Source organism: Aplidium turbinatum, chromosome 1 (genome assembly GCF_918807975.1).
Source record: "Aplidium turbinatum chromosome 1, kaAplTurb1.1, whole genome shotgun sequence".
Taxonomy (NCBI): domain Eukaryota; kingdom Metazoa; phylum Chordata; class Ascidiacea; order Aplousobranchia; family Polyclinidae; genus Aplidium; species Aplidium turbinatum.
Window position 1 is genome coordinate 24,702,494 of NC_137472.1, and position 9,762 is coordinate 24,712,255.

The 9,762-nt window shown below is 41.4% G+C and overlaps 1 non-coding gene across 1 annotated transcript; it reads left to right on the top strand.

Annotated features, from left to right (window-relative positions):
* Nucleotides 1-3,765: 3,765 nt before the first annotated feature.
* LOC145784793 (U6 spliceosomal RNA) lies at nucleotides 3,766-3,875 on the top strand. The gene has a single exon (XR_014291048.1). It is a non-coding gene; the product is annotated as a U6 spliceosomal RNA (small nuclear RNA).
* Nucleotides 3,876-9,762: the final 5,887 nt, after the last annotated feature.

The following is a 9,762-nucleotide window of genomic DNA, read 5'->3' on the forward strand; positions in this document are numbered from 1 at the left end:
AAAGATTTAACGATGATGTAATGCTATGCCGCAGCTGCAAATTTTTTTCAGGTCTTGCAAACGATTCTGCATTCTGCTCATTTTTAGCAATAGTCTATTACGTCTGACGCCAAGATTCAGTAGACCTGAACGGTTTTATATGACGTTTGATATGAAAATTGTCCGTAACACGGCCTCTCATTAAATTTGCTTACGCTGAAAAAGTTTCGGCATGACACTTTGGGTCACCTTAATATTCAAATACTGCTGACATATTGCAAGATTGCAAAAGGGGATGAGAGCTTCATCAACACCATCAGGACATCATCATCTACCAGCTCATCCATTCCATCACCCACCAGGACAAGAAGCAATAACTTAAACTGGATATCAAACCTCAATCGTCTTAGGCTACTGTGTGATGTGCAATCTGGTCTGACCATAGAAAGAGCTCAACACCTGCTCTCTTGGGCCACATCGAAACGGGCTTTTGCCTTAGAATGGGTTTCTTTTATGTCCGATTTTCTTTCTCCATCCTACTATTATTATACAGCAGCAAGTGCGAGTGGCTGGAGTCGAACATGCAGGCTCTCGACTGCGAGCCCAACGCGCTAACCACTCGGCCACGGCTGCCGACTAGATAGTGTCTCCAGCTTTCTCATTTCTGCTTACATCGTTGGAAAGCACGATGCTTCATCTACCCGAATGAACTAATTGCCAAGGCGATTCGATCATTGTTCATCATAAGCCGCCACCCGTTTGCTGTGATCGATGAATGCTGCCTCCACTAAATATGCTGTAGCTTTTTCATTTCAGCTCGGATTGTAACAATTTTTCTATCGTTGGAAAGCATGATGCCTCATCTACCCGATTGGTTTAATTGCCAGTCTAAAGTAGGCATTATATTTATGTAGCGCTAACTTAAACTTTGCTATTTTCTATCAATTCTCAGAAATACAATTTTTACAATAAAAGTACCAACCAACACAAATTAAAAGATTATATCTTGCTTTATTTATCTAAAAACATTCATGTTTATATGTTATCTACAAAACGAGAAATCGTTGCTCAAACGTAACCGCTCGACGAAGCTTTTTTCCAATGCATTTTTCAAGACGATTTGATCGTGGTTCAGTATGAGCCGCCCACAGTTTGCTGTGATCGGTGAATACTGCCTCCACCAAATATGCTGTAGCTTTCTCATTTCTGCTCGGATTTTAACAATTTTCCTATCGTTGGAAAGCATGATGCCTCATCTACCCGAATGGATTAAATGCCAGTCTAAAATAGGCATTACATTTATGTAGCGTTAACTTAAACTTTACTAATTTGTACCAATTCTTAGCAATTCAATTTTTAAAATAAAAATACCAAACCAACACAAATTAAAAGAGTATGTCTTGCTTTATTAACCTAACAACTTTCACGTTTATATGTTATCTACAAAACGAGCAATCGTTGTTCAAACGTAACCGCTCGACGAAGCTTTTTACCAAAACAATGCAAACACAAAGCGATCAATTTCGAGTGTTCATTATACGTCGCCCACAGTTTGATGTGATCGGTAAATACTGCCTCCACCAAATGTGCTGTAGCTTTCTCATTTCTGCGCGGATTTGAGAAATTTTACCATCGCTGGAAAGCACGATACTGCATCTATCCGAATTAATTAGTTGCAAGTTTAAAGTATGCATTATATTGATCTAGCGCTAACTTAAACTTTACTATATTGTACCAGTTCTTAGCAATTCAATTATTGCAATAAAAATACCAAATCAACACAAATTAAAAGAGTATGTCTTGTTTTATTAACCTAACAACTTTCACGTTTATATGTTATCTACAAAACCAGCAATCGTTGTTCAAACGTAACCGCTCGACGAAGCTTTTTTCCAATGCATTTTTCAAGCCGATTCGATCGTGGTTCAGTATAAGTCGCCCACAATTTGCTATTATCGTTGAATAGTGCCTCCACCAAATACGCTGTAGCGTTCTCAATTCTGCTCGGATTTTATAAATTTTACTATCGTTGGATGGCATGATGCCTCATCTACCCGAATAAATTAATTGCCAGTCTAAAGTAGGCGTTATATTTATGTAGCGCTAACTTAAACTTTACTATTTTGTACCAATTCTTAGCAAATCAATTTTTAAAATAAAAATACCAAACCAACACAAATTAAAAGAGAATGTCTTGGTTTATTCATCTGTTAACTTTCACATTTATATTTAATCCATAAAATGAGCAATCGTTGTTCAAACGTAACCGCTCGACGAAGCTTTTTACCAAAACAATGCAAACACAAAGCGATCAATTTCCAGTGTTCATTTTTAGCCGCCTACAGTTTGATGTGATCGGTGAATAGTGTCTCCACCAAATATGCTGTAGCTTTTTCATTTCTGCGCGGATTTTAACAATTTTCCTATCGTTGGAAAGCACGATGCCTCATCTACCCGAATAGATTAATTTCCAGTCTAAAGTAAGCATTATATTTATGTAGCGCTAACTTAAACTTTACTATTTTGTACCATTTCTTAGCAATTTATTTTTGCAATAAAAATACCAAACGAACACAAATTAAAAGAGTATGTCTTGTTTTATTAACCTAACAACTTTCACGTTTATGTATTATCTACAAAACGAGCAATCGTTGTTCAAACGTAACCGCTCGAAGAAGCTTTTTTCCAATGCATTTTTCAAGGCGATTCGATCGTGGTTCAGTATAAGCCGCCCACAGTTTGATGTGATCGGTGAATACTGCCTCCACCAAATATGCTGTAGCTTCCTCATTTCTGCTCGGATTCTAACAATTTTACTATCGTTGGATGGCATTATGCTTCATCTATCCGAATGAATTAATTGCCAATCTAAGGTAGGCATGATATTTATGTAGCGCTAAATTAAACTTTACTATTTTGTACCAATTCTCAGCAGTTCAATTTTTAAAATAAAAATACCAAACCAACACAAATTAAAAGAGTATGTCTTGGTTTATTCATCTGTTAACTTTCACATTTATATCTAATCCACAAAACGAGCAATCGTTGTTCAAACGTAACCGCTCGACGAAGCTTTTTCCAGTGCATTCTTCAAGGCCAGGGGTCACCAACCTTTTTTGCATGCGGGCCACTTTGGCACTAAGGAGAGCTGTGGCAGGTCGCACTAATAAAATGTTAGGTACGTTGACTCTTATGCTAAAAAAGAACGCATTTCGTACCCAGTATCCAGCGTCACATGTTGTTCATATTTATGTTAGAATACCGCAGCAACAAAATTAATCGAACAACGCTACTGCCAAGCCAAGCTCCTTTTACAACACTTTTGACTTTTTTAACAATGCCTAATAAACGAGGCCACTTGTTTTGCGCACTTATAGCGAGGCGAGCGGTTTCATCAGAATATTCATCGCCAAGCAAGAGTGGTGTTGTCACTTCGCTTCACAAAAGATATTTTGCAATTAACAATTTTAGTAAACAAGGAAATGTTTGACACATCGCAATACAGGCAACAATAGTGACCTACAAACATATCAGCAAAAAATAGGCTCCAATAACAGGGAAAAAGAAACCAAGCACCATGAAACAAATGCTTGTAGAAATCACCCAAAAATCGTAATTCTACCGTAATTCATGAACAGTCTTCCCTTTAAAAAAGCAATGAGTTGGTTTTTCATCCTTTTTGTGAGAGTCTATAAAACCGTCTTTCTTTTGTTATAGACAACTGTCACTTGCGATGCTTATCAGCGTGGCAAGAATTTGTTGATTAACAACATTTTACAGAACTTTCTTCGGCAGTACTGTAGATATACTAAAATTGGAACGATAGCCTATAGAGAAGATTAGCATGGCCCCTGCGCAAGGATGACACGCGAAATCGTGAAGCGTTCAATATTTCTTTAAAAAAAAGAAGAAAAAAAACATTTTGCAGTACTAAGCTAAATATTTTCATAATACAAATTACAATCAGAAAAAGTCTTTAAATTTATATATAATATTTTGCCAATTTATTATAAATTGAGTTGGCACACCGACCTATTTTGCCAACAAAAACTTGCATAAAGAGAACACTGGTCGTGAAACACAATAACGGTAAAACGCACACTAGTGTTTACATGACATTTGCAAACTTAAAATAAGCAACCCTATGCTCGACATTTTCGAAATTCGAAACAGACGTTTTAATCAACCACTGGGACAGTGTGGCTGGACATCGCATTGGAATAGCTTTAAGCAACCCCCACCTAGAACTATAATCTGATTGGTCGGTCGGTGGAATCGTATGCAAAGCGAAAATATGCTACCCGGAAAGCATTTTTTGCCTTCGTGCTCTTTAACTCCTCAAGAAAAGTATTTTTGGTTATACTTGTACGCTGATACCTTCCGCGGGCCACAGCGATGAAGCGTGGCGGGCCGCATGCGGCCCGCGGGCCGCCATTTGGTGACCCCTGTTCAAGGCGATTCGATCATTGTTCATTATAAGCCGCCCACAGTTTGCTGTGTTCGTTGAATAGTGCCTCCACCAAATATGCTATAGCTTTCTCAATTCTGCGCGGATTTTATAAATTTTGCTATCGTTAGATGGCATGATGCCTCATCTACCTGAATAGATTAATTGCCAGTCTAAAGTAGGCATTATATTGATCTAGCGCTAACTTAAACTTTACTATATTGTACCAATTCTCAGCAATTCAATTTTTACAACAAAAATACCAAACCAACACAAATTAAAAAAGTATATCTTGCTTTATTTATCTAAAAACTTTCACGTTTATATATTATCTACATTACAGGGGTCCGCAAATACTGGGTCGCGACCCAAATTTGGGTCGCGAGACTATTCACAGTGGGTCGCAAAACGGTTTAAAATTACTATAAATATAACTTGTATGGCAAAAATAAATACAATCATATAGTCTTTGATGTGCTGAGTTTCGTACAATTTGGTAGGCTACAAGAAAATTTATACTTTCGATTGTGGTACAGTAGTTAAGCTCACGGTTATATATATAGCCTGGAAGACAGCTTGAGCCAGGGCATGAAAACTCTCTCAGCTTATCTCCAGAACTGGCGACTGAAACTTAGCGAAAACAAAACTTTGGCGGCAGCTTTCCACCTATACAATCGGGAAGTTGATCGTGAGCTACATGTTCAGAACAATGGAAAACCTCTGACCTTCTGCCCCGAACCAGAATATCTTGGGGTGACACTAGACAGATCGTACACATACCGCCACCATTTGGTGTCACTGCGCAAGAAAATGATATCTCACGCTGCACTACTCAAGCGCCTGGCAGGCCACAGCTGGGGGGCGAGGGCTGACACTTTGCGTATAGCAGCCTTAGCCCTTGTGTACTCTTCAGCAGAGTACTGTGCACCTGTTTGGTGCTGCAGTGCACACTGCCATAACATCGGCACTGCCATAAACAGCACCCTGCGCATAGTTACCGGATGCATGCGTCCCACATCATTGGATAATTTTGCCATTCTCGCTGGCATCCAACGTTCTGAGCTTCGTCACGAAGAAGCCACTATGTTTCTTAGCCGACGGGCACTAAAGCCTAACCATCTTCTCCACCACAAGATCTCTGCTTCCCCAAACCAGCACCCCAGTCGACTGAAGTCAAGACAACCATTCGTGCCAGCCGCTCAACTTCTGATCAACGCAGCAGATGAACTTCATCTCTGCGGCTACTTGGGCGGACTATAAATGGAATTCTGAAAGGAAGTCAAGTACCACCGGACTTCATTCGTTCATCCCCAACGCCGACACATGCCTCATCCGCCTGACACTACAAAGACAAGCATGGGTGCGCCTCAACCGTCTTCGTACGTGCGTCGGGCTTTTCCGGTCAACCATGCGCCATTGGGGAATTAGCCTCTTCCTCCTCCTGTGAATGTGGTGCCGAGGAACAGACTGCAGACCACATCATCAATAACTGTACCATCTTCAAGCCACCTAACGGAGTGAAAGGTCTGCGTGTCATGGGTGATGAAACTAAATACTGGCTGCTCTCTAATAGCCTTCCAGTGTAGTCTGGGAACATCTTGAGTCTGGGCTGGTAAAAGGATAGAGTAGCCAGAGGCTTGCACGACGACGAAGCGCACGGTTAATAGGTCCACCCGCTTATTAAGCCCAATTTGGTCCATTCCGGAATTACTGCAGGTATAGGAGTGGTAGAAAATTGTCTCCCGCAGCCAAAGTCGTCCGGTCCCGATGTGGCCTTAATAAGTGGGGACGACCGTATTGGAATTGATATTAATTTGCAAAGTGTTTTGCGCAAAATTATATGCTTCCGAAACGTTTGGGTCGCGAAGACTTCGAACGATTGCTTTTTGGGTCGCACCAAAAAGTATTTGCGGACCCCTGATCTACAAGACGAGCAATCGTTGTTCAAACGTAACCGTTCGACGAAGCTTTTTTCCAATGAATTCAGGTGATTCGATCATTGTTCATTATAAGCTGTCCCCAAGTTTGCTGTGATGAATGCATTGGAAAAAAACTTCGTCGAGCGGTTACGTTTGAATAACGATTGTTCGTTTTGTTGATAACATATAAACATGAAAGTTTGTAAGTGAATTAACCAAGACATACTCTTTTAATTTGTGTTAATTTGGTATTTTTATTGTAAAAATTGAATTGCTGAGAATTGATAAAATATAGTAAGGTTTAAGTTAGCGCTACATAAATATAATGCATATGTTGGACTGGCAATTAATTCAATCAGATAGATGAGGCATCGTGCTTTCCAACTATAGTAGAATTGTTAAAATCCGAGCAGAAATGAGAAAGCTTCAGCACATTTGATGGAAGCACTATTCACCGATCACAGCAAACTGGCGGGCAAGTCGAATCGAATCGCCTGAATGCATTGGAAAAAACTTCGTCGAACGGTTACGTTTGAACAACGATTGCTCGTTTTGTGGATATAAACGTGAAAGTTAACAGATAAATAAAACAAGACATATTTTTTTAATTTGTGTTGGTTTGGTATTTTTATTTTAAAAATTTAATTTCTGAGAATTGGTACAAAATAGTAAAGTTTAAGTTAGCGCTACATAAATATCATGCCTATTTTAGATCGGCACTTAATCCATTCGGGTAGATGAGGCATCATGCTTTCCAACGATAGTAAAATTGTTAAAATCCGAGCAGAAATGAGAAAGCTACAGCATATTTGGTGGAGGCAGTATTCACCGATCACATCAAACTGTGGGCAGCCTATAGCCTACTGAACCACGATTGAATCGTCTTGAAAAATGCATTGGAAAAAAGCTTCGTCGAGCGGTTACGTTTGAACAACGATTTCTCGTTTTGTAGATAATATATAAACGTGAAAGTTGTTAGGTTAATAAAACAAGACATACTCTTTTAATTTGTGTTCGTTTGGTATTTTTATTGTAAAAATTGAATTGCTGAGAGTTGGTACAAAATACAGTAGAATTCGCCTATAGTGACTTTGGCTATAGTGACACTTCGCCTACAGTGACACCTGTTAAAAAGTTCCGTTTGCAAACCATATGTTTTGCATAGAAATGACTTCGCTTATAGTGACTTCGTGTATAAGAACACTTTGCTTACAGTGACACCACATTTCTGTCCCTTGGGCTCAAAAATTTCCGTATAAGGACACTTTACGGTGTATTTCCAGTTTAAGTTGGAATCATATTTTGTCCTTATCAGCATTCGCCAGTTCCGAGCCAGCAAATCCATCTTTTTACATTGATTTAACGCATGCAGAGGTTGAACCATAAAGGATTGATTTGCTGACTGGGTTTGAATTGAACCAACATGGGATGCGCATGCGCAGATACTGCACAAGTGACGTTATCAACGACGTCATCATTCGTCTATAGTGACACTTCGCTTATAGTGACACTTTTTCCGCGGTCCCTTCAGGTGTCACTATAGGCGAACTCTACTGTAGTAAAGTTTAAGTTGGCGCTAGATCAACATAATGCATACTTTAAACTTGCAACTAATTAATTCGGATAGATGCAGTATCGTGCTTTCCAACGATGGTAAAATTTCTCAAATCCGCGCAGAAATGAGAAAGCTACAGCACATTTGGTGGAGGCAGTATTCACTGATCACATCAAACTGTGGGCGGCGTATACTCGAAATTGATCGCTTTGTGTTTGTATTGTTTTGGTAAAAAGCTTCGTCGAGCGGTTACGTTTGAACAACGATTTCTCGTTTTGTGGATTAGATATAAATGTAAAAGTTAACATATTGGTTTGGTATTTTTATTGTAAAAAATGAATTGCTGAGAACTGGCACAAAATAGTAAAGTTTAAGTTAACGCTGCATAAATATAATTCCCACTTTAGATTAACAATTAATCCATTCGAATAGATGAAGCATAATGCCATCCAACGATAGGAAAATTGTTAGAATCAGAGCAGAAATGAGAAAGCTATAGCATATTTAGTGGAGGCAGTATTCACCGATCACAGCAAACGGGTGGCGGCTTATGATGATGGCGTATGAGCGATGTTTCCAGGCTAGATTGGAGGGCAGGAAATCTTCAGCCACTCAGCAGTCTCGTCGTCCAGGATTCTCAGACCATGCGCACCGTGTGGAGGCCGGTGGATTAGGCAGTGGTGGATGACATGGTCTGCGGTCTGTTCCGTGGCACCACACTCGCATTCTGATGAAGGAGCCAGGCCCCACTTGTGCATGTCCGAACGAAAGCGGCCGACGCCAGTTCGCAGGCGGTTAAGCCTGACCCACGCAAGCCTTGCGAGGGACATCCCTGGTGGACGGGGATCGGCGTCGGGTATGAAGTCACGGAGCGTGGAGGTGTGATTTTGCCACTCCGTGTTCCACATGTGGTTCGTCCAGTGTGCCGCACTTAAACCAAGTTCTTCTGCGTTCTTAAGGAGTTGTTGTGCGGCAGGCACAAAGGGGCGTCTTGATTTCAACCGCTGCTTTATAGGTGGTGGTCTCTTGAGTGTTGCATGGAGGAGATGGTCGGGGTCCAAAGCGCGGCGAGCGAGAGAAATCGTGGCTCCTTTACGGCGTAGCTCAGCGGGTTGGATGCCTGCTAGGATGGGTAGACAGTCCGTTGGAGTGGGACGCAGGCATCCAGTCACAGTACGCAGTGCATCGTTGATGGCGGTATCAATCTGGTGGGTGTGAGAACTACGACACCAGACCGGCGAGCAGTACTCAGCGGTGGAATGAACAAGGGCTAGGGTAGCTGTACGAAGAGTTTTAGCACCAGCTCCCCAGCCGGAACCCGCCAGTCGCCTCAAAAGTGCGACGCGTGTAGATAGTTTTTTGCGCAGTGACTTCAAGTGCCGGCGGTACGTGAGTGACTTGTCCAGGGTTATGCCGAGGTATGTAGGTTCAGCACAGTAGGGCAGGCGTTCCCCATCAATATTGATGTTTATCTCACGCTGTGCCTCCCGGTTGTTAAGGTGGAAGGCCGCCGACACTGTCTTTGACTTGCTGAGCTGTAGCTTCCATTTCTGGAGGTACGCTGATAGTGTTTGCATGTCTTGGCTGAGGTTCCTCTCCACTGACTGCCAGTTTCCTGCTGAGTGCAGGAGTGCCAGGTCGTCTGCGTAAGCATATTTCCTGGAGATGGTGGGGGGCAAGTCGTAGGTGTATATGTTGAACAGGAGAGGAGCCAAGACTGAGCCCTGTGGGACGCCGTTTTTAAGTCGGCGTAGGCTGCTTCGACGACCGCTACCGGTTGTGAGGGTAAAACTGCGGTTTTGCACAAGTTCCATCATCATATGGACCATGTGTCTGTCAGGGAGCAGACGGAGTAACTTGCA